The 25367-nt window shown below is 40.5% G+C and overlaps 1 protein-coding gene across 18 annotated transcripts in view; it reads left to right on the top strand.

The window, feature by feature from the left end:
- The window catches only part of LOC140738555 (nuclear receptor subfamily 2 group C member 1-A-like), a 160825-nt gene that overhangs the window by 39443 nt on the left and 96015 nt on the right, over window positions 1–25367 (top strand). For 3 of the 18 annotated variants that reach the window (XM_073065991.1, XM_073065996.1, XM_073065995.1), the window contains one exon: window positions 6687–6760. The exons of the other annotated variants lie outside the window; for them this stretch is intronic. The gene's annotated coding sequence lies outside the window, so the exon portion shown is untranslated. The remainder of the gene's footprint in view (window positions 1–6686; window positions 6761–25367) is intronic. 18 annotated transcript variants of the gene reach the window in all.

Here is a 25367-nt window from a genome sequence, read left to right on the forward strand (position 1 = left end):
GTGTGTTAGGCTGAGTCGTCGGAGATTGAGGTGGTGGGACACTGTGGTGTCATCTCATCGTCGTCTGTTTCCTTCAGGGCAGGCAGGTCACCTTCTTCTATGTCTGCCTGCCTCAATGTTGAAGGTCAAGATTCGTTGTCTGCTGTGGCTGATGTGGAAGGCTTGAAAAATGACAGTAGGCTTGACTGCTTAGCCTCGCACATTTTTCTATCATACAGTTCTTTGTAAGCATTCAAACCATCCTGCAAATATGCCCTTAACCTGCGTACCCTTTCAAAATTAAAGTCATACTTTTCTGCAATCATTGCAGCGTTGTCAATCGCAGCGAAAATCTCACGCAATTGCCTCACGTTCAGTTCCTGGACAACTTCACTTTCGGACTGTTCGCTATTGCGTTCAGCTTCAGTTGTTATCCTTTCCTCTTCATCAGCTCTTCATCTCTCAGTTCTTGGTCATGGGATGCCAAAACGTCTTCAACATCATCTTCATCAACTTCCACAAACCCTTAGCCAAACTCACTGTGTCCTTACTTTGTTCACCACGATCGAAACTCTTTATTACATCTAGTTTTACGCTAAGTGTAACACCCTTATGTGCTCTTTTAGGCTTTTCCGATACCTTAGAACTCATCTTGCTAACAGATGCACAAAATAAATCGACATAAAGCACAGAAGCAGATAGGCACGCATTTAAGCAAGAATGAAGTTCCGGGGGAGGAGCTTGGCTGCTCGGCGCGCATGCTGTGTTTTTCGTGCGCAACCTTTTTTCAGAACAGTGAAAACACCTTCTGTTAGTGAAAACAGGTAACTAATGTAGGTCTTTCATAACAGCGAGGTGTCGTAGAGCAAACATTCGAAAAGTAGGGGACACCTGTACTCAAGTCACATACAATTAATACTCAGCAACTCTATATTTGATTTTACACTAAATCACAAGATCTATGGTTTGGACTTGAGTGATACCTTTGTGAGGCGAACTGACCAGGTTCACTGCAATGGGAGTTGTAATCTTCTCTTAAGTTCCAAACTCTGGGCCTGCTTTCCTGCTATGGTTGTTCCAGAGTTGTCACCATACTCAGTGTCCACGATGCACTTAATGCATTTTTTCTTATCTTCCAGAAGGTTTATGCTGACGAACTTCTGCCCAGGGCCTTCATTACCCTGGGGTCCATCATTTGGGGTTGGATAAACGGGACACATATGTTCCATTTATTTCCTTTTAATCTTTTGTCTCCATCAAACTTTAGCAACCGTTACTTGGCTGAGGTAGCTGTTCAGTTCCACTAACTCTTTATAATAGGCTAGAGTTGGTGCAAAAGTTACTTTTGGAGTTGATGTAAAACAACCTGTTGGTGGAACTTAGTGGGTTGAGTGGCATCTGTGGCTGTATGACTACACCATGCTAGTGAGAGAAATGCTCTTGTAATGAGGTTCCAATCAGATAACACCTAGAACATTATTAATTCGGGTTACCCCAAAATACAAAATTGGAATTTACAAACATCACTGTTCTGTATCGTTTGTTGAAAGTTGCCTCCCTTGTCTTCACGGTTTGTTTCCCAGTTATCCAAAGTGACTTTTGCTTTGCCCTGAATTCACAAACATGAAGCTTGGCCTTCACCACAAAGTTGCATCTTGGGTTTTTTTTCCCTTCATTCTTCTGGAACTTAGTTAGATGTGATGCATTTTCTTTTTTTAAAACAAGAAAATAATGCTAATATTTAGTATGGAAGAGGGCTTATTTCTTTGGAATTTGAGGGCATAGGTTCATACATTAAAAGCAGCGATCATCCTAATATACAGTGAAAGAGAAAATTGTTCTTAATTTTATTATAGCACATTTTATTAAAGGGGAATTGAATTTTTAATTGTCACAGCAAAATAGTGAGAAGTTTTGCACACTGTTCATACAAATCAAATCATTACACAGTGAATTGAGGTAGTACATGGTAAAACAATAACAATGCAGAATAGTGTTACAGTTGCAAAGAAAATGCAGTGTGGGTAGACAGTAAGGTATCTCAAATGAGGTAGAATGTGAAGATGAGTCCATCAAAAGTCAAATGATGTTGATAAGTTGGTCCAAGTTCAGTTCAGCTACTATGTGTGGTATTTTTGCTGCCTAGGGTGTTGAGGCTGTGTTGCCTGCACTAGAGAAATGTAAGTACAACAAAATATCTTGGAAGATGATAGTGAAGACCTCCAAGCTGAGATGACAAGATTTACAGTACCTTTCATAAATGAGTGGCTGAGGTACAACCCATCAACTTTTTAGATTGGGTTGGTGGATGAAAGAAATTAGGAATAAGAAGTAGTAAAGTCAACGTTTCAGGCCGAAACACTTTGTTAGGACTAACTGAAAGAAGAGACAGTAAGAGATTTGAGGGGGGAGGGGGAGATCCAAAATGATAGGAGAAGATAGGAGGGGGAGGGATGAAGCCAAGAGCTGGAAAGTTGATTGGTAAAAGGGATACACAGCTGTAGAAGGAGAGGATCATGGGACGGGAGACCTAAGGAGAAAGAAAGATCGAGGGGAGCACCAGTGGAAGGCGGAGAGCAGGCAAGGAGTGATTGTGAGAGGGACAGAGAGAGAAAAGGTGGGGGGAATAAATAAATAAGGGGTGGGGTAAGAAGGGGAGGGGGGCATTAACGGAAGTTAGAGAAATTAGTGTTCATGCCATCAGGTTGGAGGCTACCCAGACGGAATATAAAGTGGTGTTCTTCCAACCTGAGTGTGGCTTCATCTTGACAGTAGAGGAGGCCATGGATAGACATATCAGAATGGGATGTGGAATTAAAATGTGTGGCCACATTCTGATGTGTCTATCCATGGCCTCCTCTACTGTCAAGATGAAGCCACACTCAGGTTAGAGGAATAACACCTTATATTCCGTCTAGGTAGCCTCCAACCTGATGGCATGAACATTGATTTCTCTAACTTCCGTTAATGCCCCTCTCCCCTTCTTACTCCATTCCTTATTTATTTATTCTCCCCCCTTTTTTCCTCTTAACTTTTTTTCCTCTCTCTGTCCCTCTCACAATCACTCCTTGCCTGCTCTCCGCCTTCCACTGGTGCTCCCCTCGATCTTTCTCTCTCCCTAGGCCTCTCATCCCGTGATCCTCTCCCTTTCCAGCTATGTATCCCTTTTACCAATCAACTTTCAAGCTCTTAGCTTTATCCCTCCCCTTCCTGTCTTCTCTTATCATTTTGGATTCCCCCCCTCCCCCTTTCACTTTCAAATCTCTCTTGCTATCTCTTCTTTCAGTTAGTTCTGATGAAGGGTCTCAGCCCGAAACGTCGATTATACTTCTTCCTATAGATGTTGCCTGGCCTGCTGTGTTCCACCAGCATTTTGTGCATATTACTTGAATTTCCAGCATCTGCAGATTTCCTCGTGTTTGCGAAATTAGGAATAGTTTGGTAAATATTAGTATTATTTTCTGGTGGTGAATGTTTTGTTTGGCCTGAAATGCAGGTCTCTATTTAGTATTTTTTCCTTACTATTTTCTAGGACTTTTACCTCTATTAAAATGAGCTGTCGGCACCACTGACTCCACTGTGCTTCCTTCTCCATCACCATGTTAGTTTGAACTAATTGAATGATACCTCTGGCATTTTCTTCAACTTGAAGATGACCTGTTTAGTCAACATGTTTTCCATCATATTTACTTGCTTCGACATTCTGCTCCTAAATCTTCCCACTATCATTAGAAAATAGGAGCAGGAGTAGCTCCTCTGGTCCTTCAAGCCAACCTAGCCAATGTGGGCAATGCTGATCAGTCCCGAGCTTAGTCTCCTTCTGTACCTGTTTGTCATTGCTTTCAATTCCCTGATTTAAAAAAAATTGTATTCTCTTTCAATGACCCCAATGCCTCCACAACCTTCCAGGGTAGAGAATTCCAGATTCATTACCCTCCGTGACAATTTGACAACTTAGACAATTTGAGTTATAATCACATCAATAGAGACTGAGGATTTGAAATCTAGCAGTAATAAATTGGTGCCTGCAAATAAAACAATGCAGTTGTAAGATTGTCATAAATTTGATTACATCATTGTTCTTTTGGAAAGAAAACCTGGCATGTTTAGCATACTTCAGTCCTATACAAACATAGCTGAAGCTTAACTATTCCTGAAGTGGTCAAGCAGATCTCCAAGTTATGTGAAATGATTTGAAGCAAAATAATGGGAATGAAACTGAATGACCAGTTTACTACAAGAATATGATGTGGGAAAGTGATTAAAGTATATTCTGCACCTCTATCCATGCAGTATTTGGGGATTAGAGGCATATTGGCATATAGAGGGAGTCTCTCACTGACTTACCAAGGAGCAGTTTATCACAATCATACTGTAGAATTGTATTTCTCAGCCAGTCCTGGACTATTCCTGGATTCATTCCATTCCACGGGAATTCCCCCTAATAAAGTCTGAAGAATATTAGGATGGGAGTGGGGAAGGTGAAAATTGCAATCTGTTAATGTGGTAAGAATGTTTTTTGTACTCTTCAGTATTAACATTGAGTACCTTCAACCCTCTTTCAATCCAAGTGTACGGATTATAATAATGGGTGCGGGATTTTGAGGTCCAGTATTGAAATAGCTTGGTAGTCAAAGACCAGAGCTATCAAACCAGTAACAGATGGTGAGAGGATCAGTGGGAGAGAATCAAGACATATGACTTCATTTTCTTAGATGACTGACAAGTCATGATCATTGCAATGATCAGATTCCATCCCATTCTGAGGATACATTTCATTTAGTAGTTTTAACACAACATCGTCCTGTGTGATGTAAATCAAGAGTACATATGGCGAAATAAAACAGACCATCGATGGGATTCTAAGGACTGCTCAATGCAGAATGTGAAAAGTATGATTATCCCAGCCTGAGATGCTAACTTTGCGAAATTAAAACATGGAACACTACAGATGAGCAATAGATTGAGCAGTCTGCATCAAAACCAATGATTGGTACTTTCTAAATGTTTGATTTTCACAACTTAAAAGAGCAAGATTTGTTTGTGGGTGAGAATGCATGCTAACAATAAATGAATGAAAAGTTGATGCAGCAGTAGTATGTGATATCTAATTTGCTATATCAAAGAACTTAGTTATGTAGAGTTAGAAACATGAGTTTCTGAGCTGATATGGATTACATGGCACAATATACATAATGATGAGAAATTTTACATGCTATTTCAACTTGATCATTAATAGTAAGGCAAGTGGCAAACATTCATGAAGTGCAAGCTCGTGATGGGAGTAATCTCTCCTATCCATGCAACAATGTCTTTCACTCCCTATTATCAGGCAGGAGGTACCATGGGTTTAGGCAAGAACTGTTTTTCACGAGAAAATCTGTCAATGCTGGAAATCCAAAGTAACACAAATAAAATGGTGGAAGAACTCAGCAGGCCAGGCAGCATCTGTGGAGAAGAAGAAAGGAAGAGGAAAATCCTGAAGAAGGGTTTCACCAGAAATGTCCATAGCTGCTGTCTGGTCTGCTGAATTCCTCCAGCATTTTGTGTGTGTTGCTGTTAGGATAGGAAATGGTTTCTTACTTCTAGGCCATAAGACTACTGAACTGCTTGCCATACATAGGAATCTTATCATATAGCCTCATCTCATATGAAGCTCTAGTAGTGCTCTGCTGTTCACTGTTTAACTTGTATGTGCACTTTTATTATTGATTTATTTCTGATATTACTGTTGTGTACCTTGGTCTGGAGAAAAATTGTTTTGTTTGGTGGTATACGTGTGTACAGTTAAATGACAATAAACTGAACTTGAAAATGTTAAGGTACAAAGAGATCATTTGAAATGGATGTTTGTGTTGGGCAGAGCGCTCAAAATAAATATTGACAGAACTGTCCATGGTGTGATACTGTTGTTGGTCCCTTTGGATTCATCCTTTAATCATACTGTTGATCACTTAAAGTCTGCTTTCAAAGTACGTTTTTCATATATAGAACATTGTAGTAATTGCAGTTTTGTTCATTATTGTCATGCTCCAATATTTTGCACTCGTGTGAATTAATAAAATGTCCATTGACATGAGAATAGTCAACCCTGCCAGAGGCTAGATGTTATTCATAATGAATGGAGTTATAAAAATTACTTAACTTTCTAATTTTGTAAATATGATTCAAGTTACTGTACTTAAAAATTGTCAATTGTTTTTCTTATGAAAATTTGTTCCTAAATTTCAAAGCTTGCAATAAACATTGGAGCTTTGTTAAACGATATTACTGAAGAAACAGGCTAATTTTCATCCCAAGTCAATTATCACCAAAAACACATATTGCAGTCATCATCTTATCATTTCTTGTGTGCAAATTCATTAACACCGCTATGCTGCACTTCAACAAACTTCATACTCTTAAATGGGCCATGAAGCCACTCAGTTCTGGATAGACATTAAATGCTGTTGCAAATGCACACTCAGATGGATGAATATATGGACACAAATCAGGGATGTTTGGAGGTTGAGGATGGTGTTTATCATAAAATCAACAAGATTTTATGTTATGAGGAAGATGTGATATTACCTTTATTTAAAAACATGAATGTGGTGTATCCAGGATCTGTAGGTACAAGTTTCCATATAGCTCTCCACCTGATGAGGATTCTATAATTGTCTTTGATTCTCAATTATCCATTGGATAAATCTGTGTATTTCTTCCAGGACATACTCTTGAATAATCAGAATGGCAAACAGTATGGAGGAACTGGCACAGCAGATTGTTGAAGCTCAAATGGGTGAGGTATACACATGGGAATAATCAAAACCAGCCTTCTCAATTTAGTCATTTACTGCATTTCATTCCATTATAAGGAGCACAGGATCTCATCAGCCAACCCCTGCCACACCCCCACTTGTAAGAGGTAAAGATGAGTGGCTATGATGAGAACACTTAGTACCAACCTAGCATTTGCTTGAAGAAATCCAACAAAATGCTAAACTATTTGATTGTTTGAATTCGCACATCTAACAAGTAAAACAGAACTATTATGCAAATTAAATGAAGTTTGTCAGCTAAGATAGGGTTACCTAAAAGCATTTATGTAATTGCCACTTGAATAGCATTGAACTTGCAGGTGAGCTAGATACAAACAATTGACAATTTGATGTCAACCAAAGGTTAATTAGTTTAAAGAAAGCTTTAAGTGATCAACACTGACAAATTATCAGACTGTTCCACCATTGTTTGCTGGTAAAAGTTTCCTGGTCCTGAAAGATATAAGAATTCTTGCCTGAAGCATTTGTCTTTAATTTGGATTGCTGATGGCCTGACTGTTTCAAACCATGTTAGGTTTATATATTATAATAAAGTGTTTCCCTGAACGGAATATAAATTTAGTGTCTGTACCATGTTTTGATAGATGACAATGATGCAATAGTAATTTGACAGTGTATATTTTAAAACTTGGAATCCCAACTTTGGATTTTTATTTGTGAATATACACCTAGAAATTTGCCCTCAGTTTCATGGTGCTAAGTATAAAATATATCGTAACTGACTCATGATTTGATTGAAATCAATTCCAGTGGTGTACAGTGCCCAGCTGATACTTCTGAGTTTACTGATAGCAACTAAGCACAGTTTTTTATGTGCTATTGTTCTGAAGGTCAGAACGATCCACTGTGGAAAAGAAAATTTACTCAAACTTTATTAAAATACCTGGTAAAGTCTACGACAATGATCAGTTGATTTGAATATAACATGATCTCAACAACCAGAAATTGGACTCTATCAAGTATTTCTGCAGACTATAAACCAGCAAGAAAATTTGTTTACTATCGATTAGATAAAGGATTAGTACTGTTAATGTCAGAAAAAAGAGCACACCATGTTCCCCTTCATGCGACTTTTGATAGTTTACTTCATTTACAACTGTCTGCTGGCTTCAGGGCAATTTATCAGAGGCTAAGTTGACCTTGGATCAGCTATTCAAAATCTTTGCCTGATATATATGAAGAAAGAGCATTGAAACAATATTTAGTGATCAGACATTTTATCCATTACACTGGATATTTGAATTGATTGGAGGGGGTTGAATCAGATCTATTTCAAACATTTTGACCTTTTAGATGGATTCCCAGCCAAATGCATTGGCATAGATAAACTACATATTGGTAGCATTATTCTGTGGTGAGTGCATTTTATTAGCACATTTAATAAGCATCCAGGAAATACTGAGCATACAAACAAGAACACCGGTAATTTTCATCAAGTTGAATATATCAATAGATCAGAAAATATAATATCTAATGCTGTTGAATGAACACCCAAGGGTGTCCATCTTAGTGTTGACATTAAAAATGCCTTGTGTTTTGTACCATATTATGTTTTGTGCATTCTTATCAACCTGGATATTTTAAGGCCATAAAACATAGGAGTCAAATTTGGCCATTTGTCCCACTGAGTCTGCTCTGTCATTTATTCATGCCTGATTTATTTTCCCTCTCAACCCCATTTTCTAGCCTTCTCCTTATAATCCTTGATGCCCTTAGTAATCAAGAACCTCCACTTTAACTATACCCAATGAGTTAATGTCCACAGCCATCTGTTGCAATGAATTCCACAGATGCGCTGTTAGTTCTAATGAAGGATTTATCACTGATCTTGACATTTGTAGTCTGGCACTATGACTATTAGGGAGTATCGGTAACTGCTAGATCTAATCAGGTCCTAGTGGGTAAACTCTGATGGAACATCCAACTAAATATCCCACTAAGCAGTGATTGTTTCTGTAAATGTTTTGTCAAGTGCTTAGATGTAAATATCATTCACTTTAGAATTTATATTGTAGATACAGGAGGTAATCAGCTTTAATCTGTGTATGCAGGGAACTAATAATGAATTCACTAATTACACTACTGTAGACTTCATACTTTATTTTTGTAACATCTCTTCCGCCTCCTTACAACTTATCGAACCTATTCTTCATCCACAGCTTGAATTCAAATACTCTTTTGTGCCCATGTCTAGCAATGCACTGGAAGATCTGCATCCCAAGATCCTGGGGACTAGGGCAAATTCAAAGTGTGGTTGTATGTGGATTATAAATAGGGCCTTTGATACCTAACCTTTTAGGTTTCTTTGTCGTTTCTTGCAAGTCCTACCTATGGGTAGCTCTGGGTAGTTTCTAAAGGAAGTACATGTTCAGCACAGCATTGTGGGCCAAAGGGCCTGTATTGTGCTCTAGGGTTTCTATGATTCTAAGTCCTATATCTATACACAATGCAAAATTTAAATATAAAATTTTGGCTAATGTTAACAGAACAGTTGCAAAGCAGTTTACTTATTGTGTTTGCCCAATACATGGAACCAGCAGTGCATAGAAGATCATGATCTGGAAGATTGTAATCCATTCCATTCCAGTACAAATCCCAAGTGCTTTTTTATTTGGATGATGGATTTCTCAATTGCTTATCTTCTGTAACGTTCAGTTTTACATCTTTCATAAAAATTGTTATATCAGATTACATTTTTCCCAATATCTGAGTCATTTAAGATAGAGACCCAGATTGTGAACCAAACTTATTTGATATACTGATCAAGAAGTCCTCTAGCATTTTTTATTATTGCTTTCTATGATGTCCATTAGTATGTCTTCAAGCTGTTTGGGGGTCTCTCTGCTGTCTACCACAATGAAAATCATTGCCACAGACCTCCTCTATTTCCTCCTGATGCTCCCCACTATAATAAATCTGTATTGCTAGGGCAGACTGCAGTTGATGGGACCTTGGCTTAGTGCTGAGTAATAGGATATCATTGCAGGATTCATACACTTCCTGGGCTCAATATATCTTTACATATTTCATCATTAACCTTTCCTCCATTATGAAGCCAAGTGAGAGTATTTACTGAACCATATTCAAATCTGTTTGCAACTTCTCAGCAAATGATGCAGGCTGTGCCAACATGGAGCAAGACTTGGGCAGAACTTGGACATGAGCTAATATATAAGGAACATTTAGTGTCAGGAATGGTATCTCAGATGTCTCATCACTGCTGCCCATCCTCAGTGGTATTACCATTGCTTGGTTTCCCCACCATCAACATCACAATTGACCAGAAACTTCATTGGACCATAAATATAAGCAACACATACAAAATGCTGGAGGAACTCAGCAAGCCAGACAGCATTTATGGAAAAGAGACTACTGTTTCCATGGATGCTGCATGGCCTGCTGAGTTCCTGTCATTTTGTGTGTGTGTTCTTTGGATTTCCAGCATCTGCAGATTTTCTCTTTTGTGATTGGATCATATGTGAGTGTGCCAGACGCTGGGTAACCCCTACAGCAAATGATTCTTCTGACATTTCAAAATCATTCTATCATGTGCAAGGCACGAATCAGAGGCATGATGGAATACTCTTCACATGCCTAAATAAGTACAGCTGCCACTGAAGTAAGTGCACTGTAGTTACACAGCTAGAATACTTTCGACATCACCACTGGGACCTGTGACCTCCACCATTAGAGGACAAGGTTAGCAGGTGCAGGGGAGCACTGCCATCTGCAGGATCTCCTTCAAATGGCATACCATCCTCACTTAGAGAACATTTATCACATCTCTGGAGTCAATTAGGGGCTACCTACCTAGCAGCATTGTGTGAGAGCCTTAGAAAAATGTAGTTCAAGAGGGTAGCAAATCAATAAAAATGCTGGCTATTGATGGTTATCTAAAAGTCAATAACTGAAAAGGATTTGGAAAAAAGATTGTGCACTGATTTTCCTGTGAAGTATAACAAGGTCATTTCCCCACCTGAATGCACCTCCATCCTTGTTGCCTGCTATGGTCAAAGCACTTGAGATCAGCTAATATTTCTTAAGCATTATGAAAAAGTGGTATTCTCCACTTGTAAACTTAAGGGTGATTTCACAAATTCAAGCAGCATTTATTTAATAGACTTCCTTGCTCTTCAAGGGTTGGAGGAATTCCAAGGAGCAGTGCAATTGGCATGCAAGAAGAGTTGCTGCCTCTTGGTTCCAGTGACGTGGGCTTGACCCCAAGCTCTGGTGCTATCTCTGGGAAGTTTGCATATTCTCTCCTGTGACTGCATGAGTTTCTCTGGCTGCAGCAGTTTCTTTCCACACCCCAAAGACCTGCAGTATAACTAGTTAATAAATCACTTTAAATTGTTCTTAGTGTAGGTGGGGGTAGAATCTTGAAATGTTGGGGTAATAGGTTACAGGAGAAAATTATTACTGAAAGCTAGCAGAGCCTCAAAGGACTGAATGTTCTGTAATCATTAAGTAATGCTGTTCCTGGGCAGGATGAAACATCATGGTTTAAAGGGCTAAAGATGGTTGTGCCTCAGGCACCCTCCGAGAGACTGCTGCAGTGCTGACTGGGACTGCGATGATTGACTTCCAACACCATTCTCCTTTGTTTCCCCTGTTGACCACTGTGTATTTTGTACAAAATCTTGAAGCACTGAGTTATCAATGCTTCTTTGACGATGGGGCAGTCTCACCTCTATACGTGGGCTGTGGCATATGGTGGGCCTGGCAACGCCCAAACTGGGCATGAAGGAGCAAGTTGTTAGTGCACAAGTGTTACTTGATAACACTGTCATCATACACCACTTTGACCTAGCATGAATTAACTGGATCATATTCATCCTGAACTCATAATCTGCATTATTGTACATGCTTGTTCTAGGGGAGCATGTCCCCATCCCCATACCTATGTTGCCAGTGGTTCTGTTCCATAACATAGAATTTGTCTAACTCTGGCATTGAATGTGCCAAGAAGAGTTCTTGTGGAATGCCAGAATTGGTTTGCAAAGTCAGAGTAAGATTCCTCTTGATTTCATTGAGGGATGTAGCCTGATGGCATTGAGATGTTAGTGCCTTATGAGAATGAGTTGATAGTCATGAGGTGATCATTGATTCTAGAATGAAATATCTTAAGTCAGTGCATGCTCATTCTCAATGTCAAAACTACTTGAAACTTGGAGTATTCTTGTTTTCCTTTTATGCTTTCAACCGGAGATATCATCTCATTTCTCCATGAACTACCCTTCTCTTACACCCTGTTGCTGCCATGAACATACCATCACTTCTGAATCTCCAGGGTTCTTGATTAATGTGGTCCTCTGGGTTTTCACTTGGAGTTGTCCATAAGGGTCTGGATGAACAAGTCAAGTCACTTTTATTGTCATTTCGACCATAACTGCTGGTACAGTACATAGTAAAATTGAGACAATGTTTTTCAGGACCATGGTGTTACATGACACATTACAAAAACTAGACTGAACCTCATAAAAAAAAAAGGGGGAAAAAACACACAACTACACTAGACTACAGACCTACCCTGGACTGCATAAAGTGCACAAAAGAGTGCAGGCATTACAATAAATAATAAACAGACAGTAGGGCAAGGTGTCAGGCCAGGTGCTGGGTATTGAGGAGTCTGATAGCTTGGAGGAAGAAACTGTTACATAGTCTCGTCGTGAGAGCCCGAATGCTTCAGAGCCTTTTCCCAGACGGCAGGAGAGAGAAGAGATTGTATGAGGGGTGCATGGGGTCCTTCATAATGCTATTTGCTTTGCGGATGCAGCGTGTAGTGTAAATATCTGTGATGGCGGGAAGAGAGACCCCGATGCAGGGTCTTGCGATCCGAGGTGGTGCAATTTCCGAACCAGCTGCTCAGGATGCTCTCAATACAACCCCTGTATAATGTGATGAGAATGGGGGGTGGGAGATGGACTTTCCTCAGCCTTTGCAGAAAGTAGAGACGCTGCTGGGCTTTCTTTGCTATGGAGCTGGTGTTGAGGGACCAGGTGAGATTCTCCGCCAGGTGAACACCAAGAAATTTGGTGCTCTTAACAATCTCTACCGAGGAGCCATTGATGTTCAGCGGGGAGTGGTCGTTCCTTGCCCTCCTGAAGTCAACAACCATGTCTTTTGTTTTGTTCACATTCAGAGACGGGTTGTTGGCTCTGCACCAGTCCGTTAGCTGCTGCACCTCCTCTCTGTAAGCTGACTCGTCGTTCTTGCTGATGAGACCCACCACGGTCATGTCATTGGCGAACTTGATGATGTGGTTCGAGCTGTGTGTTGCAGCACAGTCGTGGATCAGCAGAGTGAACAGCAGTGGACTGAGCACACAGCCCTGGGGGGCCACTGTGCTCAGTGAGATGCTGCTCTCAATCCAGACTGACTGAGGTCTCCCAGTCCCAGGTGGGTTAGGGCCAGGTGGAGGGTGATGGCAATGGCATCGTCTGTTGAGCGGTTGGGACGGTACGCAAACTGCAGGGGGGGCAGCAGGGTCTTGATATGCCTCATGACGAGCTTCTTGAAGCACTTCATGTTGATGGATATGAGTGCAATGGGACGGTAGTCATTTAGGTCCCTATTGTGAGTTACAACTCAATTTATTTTGATCACAGTAGAACTAATCCTACAAAATCTAGTTATGCAGTCAGGGAAGAGTGGCAGACAATATTTACTGCACTTTGTCTTTGCCCCACACTGGCAGACTGCCCTGGTGCAATTACTGCTGCAGAGCAATGCTCCCTCCCAGCCCAACCGAATGTTAGGTGAGCTTGCACCTGCTGGCAGATGCCACTTTCTAACTGAGATTCTGGAAAGCTCATTCCTGCCCCTTATATCAGTACTGATTAATGGACTTGAACTTATTTATTCTATAAAACCGCCTTCGATATGAATTTACCTCTTACTTTGAAAGGTTTTGCCAGTGCTAGGTCAGACAGCATGTTGGAGATTGGCAGGATAAAGTCTTGCTTCACTTGCAGACCCCAGTCAGTATGGCTGAGCAACAATATCTCCTCTATAATCACCAACTTAGCCCCCTGCTCTACTCACTTCTGTACTTATAAACATATACTTATGAAGAATGAAATGCAGTGATGAATCAGCATAGAGGAGGGAGATTGAAAATCTGGATGAATGGTACCACAACAACCACCTCTCACTCAACATCAGCAAAGTCAAAGAGCTGATTATTGACTACCGGCGAATGAAACCAGAGGTCCATATTTCAGTCCTTATTAGGGGATTGGCAGTAATGGCATTATATTAGAGATCAGTCCTAGGACCAGAACGTAAGTGCCATCACAAGGAAAACACAACAGCACCTTTACTTTCATAGAAACTTGTGCAGATTTGGCATGTTATAAAACTTTTACAACTGCTTTAGATGTGCAGAGTATCCTGACTGGTTCCGTCGTGAACTGGTATAGAAACACCAATAGCAAAAACAGAAAAGCCTATAGAAAGTGGTGAGTAAAGCCCAGTCCATCACAGGCAAAGCCTTCCCCCACCTTGAGCACATCTACAAGGAGCACTGTAACATCTGTCATCAAAGACTCCCACCATCTAGACTATGCTTCTGGCTGCTATTGGGCAGAAGATACTTCACCTCAACTCTGAAATGATTCCACAACTTATTTCAGACTCCTTTCAACTCATGTTCTCAGTATTATTTATTTGTTTTTTTAAATTTGCAGTGGGTAGTTTTTTCATTGATTCTATTGCATTTCCATGTTTTCCTGTAAATGCAAGAAAATGACTTTCAAGGTAGCATATGATGACAGGTATGTACTGTGAGAATAAATTTATTTTGAACTTTGAAGTCAACGATCCACTGTGCAGCCAGGAAATTCTATCAACTTTCTGTTTATGTAAACTACAGCAACTTCTCTCAGTAAAGACAGTGTACTTCTCCAGAAAATGGAAAGAATCTAAGTCACTGAAAACAGTTTTTATAGCAAATTAATTACCTAATTTCGCCCTGTTTTATTGCCACTGCAACAATATTGCCACTATAGCCACTAATCGTATAGTACGAACTTGCCCTTGTATAATAAAATCGAGGGGGGAATGGCAATTTGAAACAAAATGCTACAAAATTCAACAGATCAGACAGCATCTGTAGAAAGAGAAACAGTTGAAGGTTAAGGAAAAAAACTCTACACCCCTGGTTCTCCAACCATAAATGGTAACTGTTTCTCTTTCCTTAGAAACTCTTGACTGTTTCCATCATTTCCTATTTGTTTTGGATTTTTGGATCTGTTGCTTGTTTTTCACAATGTGGCAATAACTGGGTAACTGCTGACGGACAGGATTGTGGATAGCATTGTATAAAGCAGCTATGGTTTTGTATGCAGGCTGCTTTATTTTTACTTCCACTGAAATGTGCTGTTCCATGTACTGTTTCATTCACTTTTGTTAGTGTATTGTAACATTTGAAACATGCTACATTTTTGCCAATGGTTGAATCATTCCTAGGTCTCTGTTCTCAGGTCATTAATTAAATAGAAGACCTGTTGAGCAAGTCTGTGCTTTCCATTCCTAATAATGGTGGCTCTTATCTACAAACCCCATCTCCAGAAAAGTTGGGATATTTTCCAAAATGCAATAAAAACAAAAATCTGTGGTATGTTAATTCACGTGAATCTTTATTTAACTGACAAAAGTACAAAGAAAAGATTTAAAATAGTTTTACTGACCAACTTAATTGTATTTTGTAAATATACACAAATTTAGAATTTGATGGCTGTAACACACTCAACAAAAGTTGGGACAGAGGCATGTTTACCATTGTGTTACATCACCTTTCCTTTTAATAACACTTTATAATTGTTTTGGAACTGAGGATACTAATTGTAGTAGATTTGCAATTGGAAATTTTGTCCATTCTTGCTTGATATAAGACTTCAGCTGCTCAACAGTCCGTGGTCTCCGTTGTCTGATTCTCCTCTTCATGATGTGCCATACATTTTCAATAGGAGATAGATCTGGACTGGCAGCAGGCCAGTCAAGCACACGCACTCTGTGTCTACAAAGCCACGCTGTTGTAGCCCGTGCAGAATGTGGTCTAGCATTGTCCTGCTGAAATAAGCATGCACGTCCCGGGAAGAGACGTCGCCTTGATGGCAACGTATGTCTCTCTAAAATCCTAATATACGCCTCAGAGTCAACGGTACCTTCACATACATGCAACTCACCCATGCCGTGGGCACTGATGCACCCCCATGCCATCACAGATGCTGGCTTTTGTACCTTTCGCTGATAACAATCAGGATGGTCGTTTTCATCTTTGGCACGGAGAACTGGAAACCCGTTTTTTCCGAAAACTAGCTGAAATGTGGACTCATCTGACCACGGCACATGGTTCCACAGTCTTTCGGTCCATTTGAGATGAGCTCGGGCCCAGAGAACTCACCGGCGTTTCTGCATAGAGTTGATGTATGGCTTCCTCCTTGCGTAATACAGTTTCAAGTTGCATATCTGGATGCAGCGACGGACTGTGTTAAGTGACAATGGTTTTCCGAAGTATTCCCGAGCACAGGTGGCTGTAATTGTCACAGTAGCATGACGGTTTCTTAGGCAGTGGCGCCTGAGGGCTCGAAGATCACACGCATTCAACAGTGGTTTCCGACCTTGCCTTTACACACTGAGATGTCTCTGAATTCTCTGAATCTTTTCACAATATTATGTACAGTAGATGTTGAAAGACCTAAATTCTCTGCAATCTTGTGTTGGGAAATGTTCCTTTTGAACTGACTAACAATTCTCTCACGAATTTTGGCACAAAGGGGTGAGCCACGACCCATCTTTGCTTGCAAAGACTGAGCCTTTGATGGACGCTACTTTTATACCCAGTCATGATACCTCACCTGCTACCAATTAACCTGTTTAATGTGGAGTCTTCCAAACCGGTGTTACTTGAATATTCTGTGCACTTTTCAATCTTATTTTAACTCTGTCCCAACTTTTGTTGAGTGTGTTGTAGCCATCAAATTCTAAATTTGTGTATATTTACAAAATACAATTAAGTTGGTCAGTAAAACTATTGAAAATCTTTTGTTTGTACTTTTGTCAGTTAGATAAAGGTTCGCGTGAATTAACATATCACAGATTTTTGTTTTTATTGCATTTTGGAAAATATCCCAACTTTTCTGGAAATGGGGTTTATAAATCACCATATTTAATCTCTTATCAATTAACATTCTTCAGTAATTTTTCTTATGACACTTCTGCATTGTTGAGATGGCATAACATGGAAATATGAAAATTCACTTTTTCTTAAGAATCAGTGGGTGCATATGGTGAAAGAATAATAATAAAAATTATAATAATAAGTACTTTATTGATCCTGAGTGGGGAATCATTACAGAAGCAACATTTAAAAAGTGTGCAGACTTAACCAAAAGAGAATAATAATATACACAATAATAATGTAATATTGTGCAATAATGTACAAAATAAAACTGACTATTGTACTATGATGTGTATCGCAGAGATGAACTGTTGTATATGCTTATTGTATTTGATAGGAAAGATTTTCTGTAACCATCCTGGTGACAGTGGAGCTGAATGAGCCTGTTTGAAAAGGTGTTCCACTGCTTATTCAGTAGGCCATGGAGAAAATGTGCCAGATTGTCCATAATGAATTACAGTTTGTTTAGTGACCTGCTCTCTACCACTAACTCAAAGGAGTCTGGATTGTAGCCAAGGATGGATCTAGCATTTTTGATGAGTTTATTTAGTCCTTTTGCATTTAAATAAGTTTATTCTCTTTTGAATTGTGTTCAGTACCTCATGAGATGCATGAAAAATGTACATGTGACAATTATTCTAAATAATTGAAGTATTCTACATTCTGATTGAATTGGATAGAGTATCTAGGGAGGAATTGTTTCCACTAATAATGAGGGTTGTAAATTTAACGTAACAGGATGAATCGGCATATTTAGGAGGTAAATCTATCAATGCTCCAATTTTTGATTTGGGATGCAATGTCTGTAGGTGTGCTTGAATCTAATTGTTAGATTAGAAATAATAAGAAAGTTGAAAGGCTATTGGTGTGCAGCAAGGATCTTTAGAACCATAGGTCTTAAAGCACAGAAACACTCATTAACACACTATTCCCATTCCAACTGTTTAAAGATTAGATTCATTTGTCACAAATACATTGAAACATCAAAACACAGTGAAATGTGTCGTTTGCATCATATCAAATCAGTGAGGATGTATTGAGGGCAGCCCACAAGTTTTGACATGCTTCCAACGCCAACATAGCGTGCCCAGACTTACTAACCCCAACCATATGTCCTTGGAATGTGGGAGAAAACTGGAGCACCCAGAGGAAACTCATGTTCACGGGGAGAGTTTATAAACTCCTTACAGACAGCAGTGAGAATTGAACGCCCGCTCTTACAGATGGCTACAGTAAATTGCTGCACTAACTGCCACGCTGCCATGCCTGCCCAGTGTTTTACCTATATGTAGTAATACCATGTACCAGCACTCTCTGTAGCCTTCCATAAATTGACAATTGAAGTGCTCATCTAGAAGGTGCTTAAATGTTTTATGAGTGTGCGTCCCACACCACAGGCAGCGTATTTAGATTCCAAACTCTGCAGAACAAACTCCCACTCAAATCCCCTCTAAGCCTCCTAGCTCTTACTTTTAAACCTATGCCATCTTGCCTTAGTCATCTCAATTATGGAAAAAATATTCTTACTATCTTCTCTTTCTATTGCACTCCTAATTTTATCAGGTCATCTCTCAGCCACCTCTGCCTAAGCAAAATGAACCCATTGATGTGAGGCGATCCAGAGAGCGTCCTGGTGATTTTCCTCTACATAATTGCGACCTTCCCGTGGTGCAGTATATACTTAGTTATCCCTTTAAAACATTCAGTCAAATTAATGAGGCAGGATTTCCCATGAATAAAGCTGATTATCCGTAGTCAATCTGTGCCTTTCCAAGTGTGGATTTTATTGAATAGTTAGGCATGATGGACTGAATGGTTTCCATCTGTGTTTTAATCATCAGGATTAAAATAGTTTCATTTATCTTAAATGGGTCTGCTTTTTTAAATAATGTGGAAAGTGTGTGCACTGGGCATACTGGGATGTGGTTTAATATCTCATTTGAATGAAGGAATTAAGATGGTTTAAGTGGAAGCAAAGTACATAACTGAGCATATTTGAAGTCCCTGGAGCTGTTAACAGTTTCATGCTTAATACATTTTTGGCAGTTATTCTCAACTCATACAAACTATCAAAATTTGATCTTTCAGTATTTAGGATGTAAGTAAGCACACTCAGTGACTCACGTTATTAGGTATAGGAGTGGAACACAGTGTGCTCTTCTGCAGCTGTGGCCCATCCACTTCAAGGTTAGATGTGTTGTGCATTCTGAGGAGCTCTTCTGTTGTAATGCATGATTATTTGAGCTACTGTCTACTTCCTGTCAGTTTGAACCAGTCTGGCCATTCTCCTCTGACCTCTCAGTAACATTTTTACCCACACAGCTGCCTCTTATTGGATGTCTTTTTTTTTTAGTTTTTTTTGCATCATTCTCTGTAAACTTTAAAGACTGTTGTGCATGAACAGCCCAGGAGATCAGTTTCTAAGATGCCCAAACCACCTCGCCTGGCACCAACAATCATTCCACAGTCAGTCACTTAGATCATGTTTCTTCCCCATTCTAATATTTGGTCTGAACAACTGAAGCTCTTGACCATGTCTGCATGCTTTTATGCATATAATTGCAGCCACATGATTGGTTAATGACCAGGTGTACCTAATAAAGTGGCCACAATATAATTTTTTAATAATTGGGCATTGAGTTGAATGAACGAAGACAGCTATTTGATTTTGGAGGGGCTGAAGTGAGGCTCATCATAGATTTATTAATTATCATTAAAACTAATGAGGAAATAGTAACAAAGATCATGATGTATAGCAGTTGTGTAGGAATGTGAGCATGAAAGCTGGATGATTGAGGTATTTGGTTCAATTTCATAGAATATATCTCTTTGTAATCACTTAGAGAATTTATTTATAAGGTCAACAGTGGAAACAAGCCTGTCAAAATTTCCATGACATACAAAATGCTGGAGGAACTCAACAGGTCAGGCATCATCTGTGGAAGTGAATTCAGACCGAGACCCAAATTCACGACTGAGAAGAAAGGGAAAAGATATCAGAATAAAAAGGTGTCAGGGAGGGGAAGGAGGTTAATTGGAAAGTGATAAGTGAAGCCTGATGCGTGTGAAAGGCCAAGGGCTGGCGAAGAAGGAATCTGATGGGAAAGGAGAGTGGACTGTAGAAGAAAGGGAAGGAGATGACCTAGGCGGAAGTATTAGGCGGGTGAGAAGAAGTAAAAGGTCAGAGTGGTGAATAGAAATGGAGAGAAGTTTTGTTTACCAAAGGAAAAGCAGTTGTCTTGCCATCAGCTCAGAGGCGACCCAGACAGAATATATTACATTGCTAAAAAGAGCATTTGGACCAGAACTTCAATAGGAAAGGCAGAGGGGTATGTGGGCCTGGTGCAAGCAAATTGGATTAGGGTAGATGGGCTTAATGGTTGGCATGGATGGGGTAAGCCAACCATGTCCATTTCTGTGTTGTATGTTTCCATTATTCTGTGTTTGCAGAGCCGTTTTGGGGATACATCTGAGTAAAATTGCAGACTGTGATAAAGCCTTATTTATTCCATTGATAAGTAAGGGCATGGCACAGAAATGTATCCAGCTGCTAGCATTTTAATATTCAATCAGCAACAAAACCCCCATCGCCAATGCCAGTCAAGATGAATTGCCATCGCAGGTATGAACAGTTGTGAGCATGGGTGAAAACGGCTGCAACACTGGGTTCCTATGTAGATGTTGTACAAATGGAGTGCTACCATTGGCTAGTTCATTGTAGTCACCATGTGCTAGATAGCAGGTCTTCTTGAGCACCAAATAATTTGAACTCTCCTCATTCTCACCATGTGCAAAACTACATTTACTTTGCCAGTCATAAATTGCTTTGACATTGTCCTTGTATATGTGATATCTCCTATTGGCTTAACTTATTGAACAAAGCTGAAGAAAGAAGTGGGAGAAAACACTGTTGACAGATTAATTTGACTCCTGAACCATTATAAAAACCTAAGAATTGTACTGCATACAGTGTACTTGCAGGGGATTTCAATACGCAATTTCTAGATTGTAGAGAGAGACAGAGTAGGAAGGCTTTGGCTCAATGGGGCTTGAGCGTTAGCGGGTCGAGGCAAGGTAGGTTACTTGTGTAAAATACAAACAGGAAGAATGTGTGTGAGGCAAGTGTTCTATGCTCCGTGTCAGATGTGGGAAGTCTGGGAGACTCCCAGCCTCCCAGACAGCCACATCTGCGCCAGGTGTGTTGAGCTACAGCTCCTTAGGGACCGGGTTGGGGAACTGGAGATGCAGCTCGATGACCTTTGTCTGGTCAGGGAGAGTGAGGAGGTGATAGATAGGAGCTATAGGCAGGTAGTCACACTGGAGCCTGGGGAGACAGATAAATGGGTAACAGTCAGGAGAGGGAAGGGCAGAAGTCAGAGGCTAGAGAGCATCCCTGGGGGTAGCAACAGTGGCCACGCCTCTGGCACAGAATCCAACCCTGTGGCTCAGAAGGGTAGGGAAAGGAAGAGGATGGCAGCAGTGATGGGGGACTCCATAGTTAAGGGATTAGACAGGCGATTCTCTGGACGCAGGAAAGAAGCATGGATGGTAGTTTGCCTCCCAGGTGCCAGGTTGTTTCTGATCGCGTCCATGATATCCTGAAGTGGGAAGGAGATCAGCCATGGTACATATTGGTACCAACGACAAAGGCAGAAAAAGGGAAGAGGTCCTGAAAGCAGACAACAGGGAGTTAGGAAGGAAGTTGAGAAGCAAGACCTCAAAGGTAGTCATCTTGGGATTACTGGCTTTACCATGTGACAGTGAGTATAGGAATAGAGTGAGGTGGAGGATAAATGCGTGGCTGAGGGATTGGAGCAGGGGGCAGGGATTCAGATTTCTGGATCATTGGGACCTCTTTTGGGGCAGGAGTGACCTGTAGAAAAAGGACGGGTTGCATATATCCCAGGGGGAAGCAAAATCCTGGCGGGGAGGTTTGCTGAGGCTATTGGGGAGAGTTTAAACTAGGGTTGTCAGGAGTGGGAACCAAACTGAAGAGGTGGTTGGCTCACAAATAGAGAAAACTTGGAGACAGTGAGAGAGGGAGGATATGCAGGTGATAGAGAAGGGATGCACTCAGACCAGTGGTTTGAGAAGTGTCTGTTTTAATGCAAGGAGTGTTATGAACAGTGGAGGAACTTAGAACGTGGATCAGTACATAGAGCTATTACAGAGACTTGGATGGTTCAGGGGCAGGAATAGTTACCACAAGTGCCAGGCTTTAGATGTTTCAGAAAAGGAGGAAGACATGGAGGGATTGTCTTATAGAGTCTCTGTGGGTGGAAGTTAGGAACAGGAAGGGGCCAATAATTCTGCTGGGTATAGACCACCCAATAGTAACAGGGACATGGAGGAGCAGATAGGGAGACAGATTCAGGAAAGGTGTAATAATAACAGGGTTGTCGTGGTGGGAGATTTTAATTTCCCAAATATCGATTGGCATGTCCCTAGAGTGAGGGGTTTAGATGGGGTGGATTTTGTTAGGTGTGTCCAAGAAGGTTTCTTGACACCATATGTAGATAAGCCTACAAGAGGAGAGTCTGTACTTGATTTGGTATTGGGAAATGAACCTGGTCGGGTTTCATATCTCTCAGTGGGAGAGCATTTTGGAGATAGTGATCACAGTTCTATCTCCTTTACCATAGCGTTGGAGAGGAATAGGAACAGACAAGTTAGGAAAGTGTTTAATTGGAGTAAGGGGAAATATGAGGCTATCAGGCAGGAACTTGGAAGCATAAATCGGGAACAGATGTTCTCAGGGAAATGTATGGAAGAAATGTGGCAAATATTCAGGGGATATTTGCGTGGAGTTCTGCGTTGGTACATTCCAATGAGACAGGGCAAGGATGGTAGGGTACAGGAACCGTGGTGTGCAAAGACTGTTGTAAATCTAGTCAAGAAGAAAAGAGCTTACAAAAGGTTAAAAAAAACTAGGTAATGCTAGGAATCTAGAAGATTATAAGGCTTGCAGAAGGAGCTTAAGAAGGAAATTAGGAGAGCCAGAAGGGTCCATGAAAAGGCCTTGGAGGACAGGATTAAGGAAAACCCCAAGGCATTCTACAAGTATGTGAAGAGCAAGAGGATAGGACGTGAGAGAATAGGACCAATCAAGTGTGACAGTGGAAAAGTGTGTATGGAACTGGAAGAGATAGCAGAGGTATTTAATGAGTACTTTGCTTCAGTATTCACTTCAGAAAATTATCTTGGCAATTGTAGGGATGACCTGCAGTGGACTGAAAAGCTTGAGCATATAGCTATTATGAAAGAGGATGTGCTGGAGCTTTTGGAAAGCATCAAGTTGGATAAGTCACCGTGACTGGACGAGATGTACCCCAGGCTACTGTGGGAAGTGAGAGAGGAGATTGCTGAGCCTCTGGTGATTATCTTTGCATCGTCAGTGAGGGAGAGGTTCCGGAGAATTGGAGGGTTGTAGATGTTGTTCCATTATTCAAGAAAGGGAGTAGAGATAGCCCAGGAAATTACAGACCATAGAACCATAGAACATTACAGCACACAGAACAGGCCATTCGGTCCTTCTAGTCTGTGCTGAAATTTTATTCCACTAATCCCATTGGCCTGCACCCAGTCCATAACCCTCCAGACCTCTCCCATCCATGTATCTATCTAATTTATTCCTAAAAATTAAGAGTAAGCCTGCATTTACCACGTCAGATGGCAGGTCATTCCACACTGGTACTGTTGGGAATGTGAAAATAATTGATTACAGGTAAAATTAGTGAAGGAAATTGGATTGCTTTGTAAACCAGCATGGGCTGAATAAATTTAAGGGTTAGCAGTGGCAGTAAAGCTCCACTGACCTCTGGTGATGTGTGTATGAAGTTTCACATTTTGTGACTACATGGGTTTCATATAGGTGCTCTTAGCATGTACATGTGGTAGATGCTGGGGGAGTTGATCGGAATGTGGGGGAAATAAAAGGTGGTTGGGAAGGTGGGTCCTTCATAGTCAATATATACTCAGCGGGCTGAGGACCAGTAAAACTAACCTCCAGTTGGTTAAGGTAGGAAGATAAGACAACATTCAAAAATTCAAAAGAAAATTAAGTTAGAATTTCAAAGCAGCACACAAAATATTGGAGGAACACAACAATGGTGGGGGAAGGGAAAGAGGCTGGCTGGAGGGTGATAGGTGAAACCAGGTGGGTGGGAAAGGTCGAGGGCTGGAGAAGAAAGAATCTGATAGGAGAGGAGAGTGGACCATAGGAAAAAGGGAAGGAGGAGGGGGACCCATGCGGAAGTAATAGGCAGGTGAAAAGTAGTAAAAGATCAGAATGGGGGGGTGGGAGAATTTGTTGCTCAGTTTAAAAAAAATTAATATCAGAGAATGATAAGTTAGTGTTAGATGCTAAAAAGGGAACTGAAAATTTTGTTTAATCTAGTCACCTGTACAAAGTGACAGCCAGAAAAAGGGGCCATGACACTAGGACTGGGCCTTTGGAGGTTGATGGAAGTGATCAAGTACTATTGTGTTAAACAGTTAAGGTAGGGTTACATACTGAAGTCTAATACCATCAACTTCAATGAATTACAATTTTTGTCCAGACATAACCTTGAGAGGGAATGTATAAGTAATGTTTGAGTATTCAAGGCTTGGAGGATATATGTTATTGAATTAAACAATCTCCCACTGCAGAGTCAGATTAAAAATATGTTCTTAGATTTATTAGTCACATTGAACAATGACTTTAACAAGTAAGTGACTACAATGTACCGAATATAACACTATTTAATACTGAACACACAGGCTCTCTTTGCACCACATCAAGCTGATATCCTACTGGGCTGTTCCATGGATCAGAATAAGCAAACAAGCTAAATGCATCCTGAAGTATTTTCTTAGTTAGTCTTACTTCAGTGGTTGGTAAGTTGATGGAGAAGATCCTAAGAGGCAGGACTTATGAACATTTGGAGAGGCATAATATGATTAGGAATAGTCAGCATATTTTGTGAAAGGAAGGTTAAGCCTTATGAGCCTGTGAATTTTTTGAGGATGCGACTAAACACATTGATGAAGGTAGAGCAGTAGATGTATATGGATTTCAGCAAGGTATTTGATGAGGAACCCCATGCAAGGTTTATTGAGAAAGTAAGGAGGCATGGGATCCAAGGGGACATTGCTTTGTGGATCCAGAATTGGCTTGCGCACAGAAAGCAAAGAGTGGTTATAGACAGGTCATATTCTGCATGGAGGTCAGTGACTAGTTGTGTGCCTCAGGGATCTGTTCTGGGGCCCTGCTCTTCGTGATTTTTTAAAATAAATGATCTGGATGAAGAAGTGGAGGGATGGGTTAGTAAATTTGTTGGGGGTGTTTTGGATAGTGTGGAGGGCTGTCAGAGGTTACAGCGGGACATTGATAGGATGCAAAA

The sequence above is a fragment of the Hemitrygon akajei genome, chromosome 14, assembly GCF_048418815.1.
Source record: "Hemitrygon akajei chromosome 14, sHemAka1.3, whole genome shotgun sequence".
In the NCBI taxonomy this organism is placed as follows: domain Eukaryota; kingdom Metazoa; phylum Chordata; class Chondrichthyes; order Myliobatiformes; family Dasyatidae; genus Hemitrygon; species Hemitrygon akajei.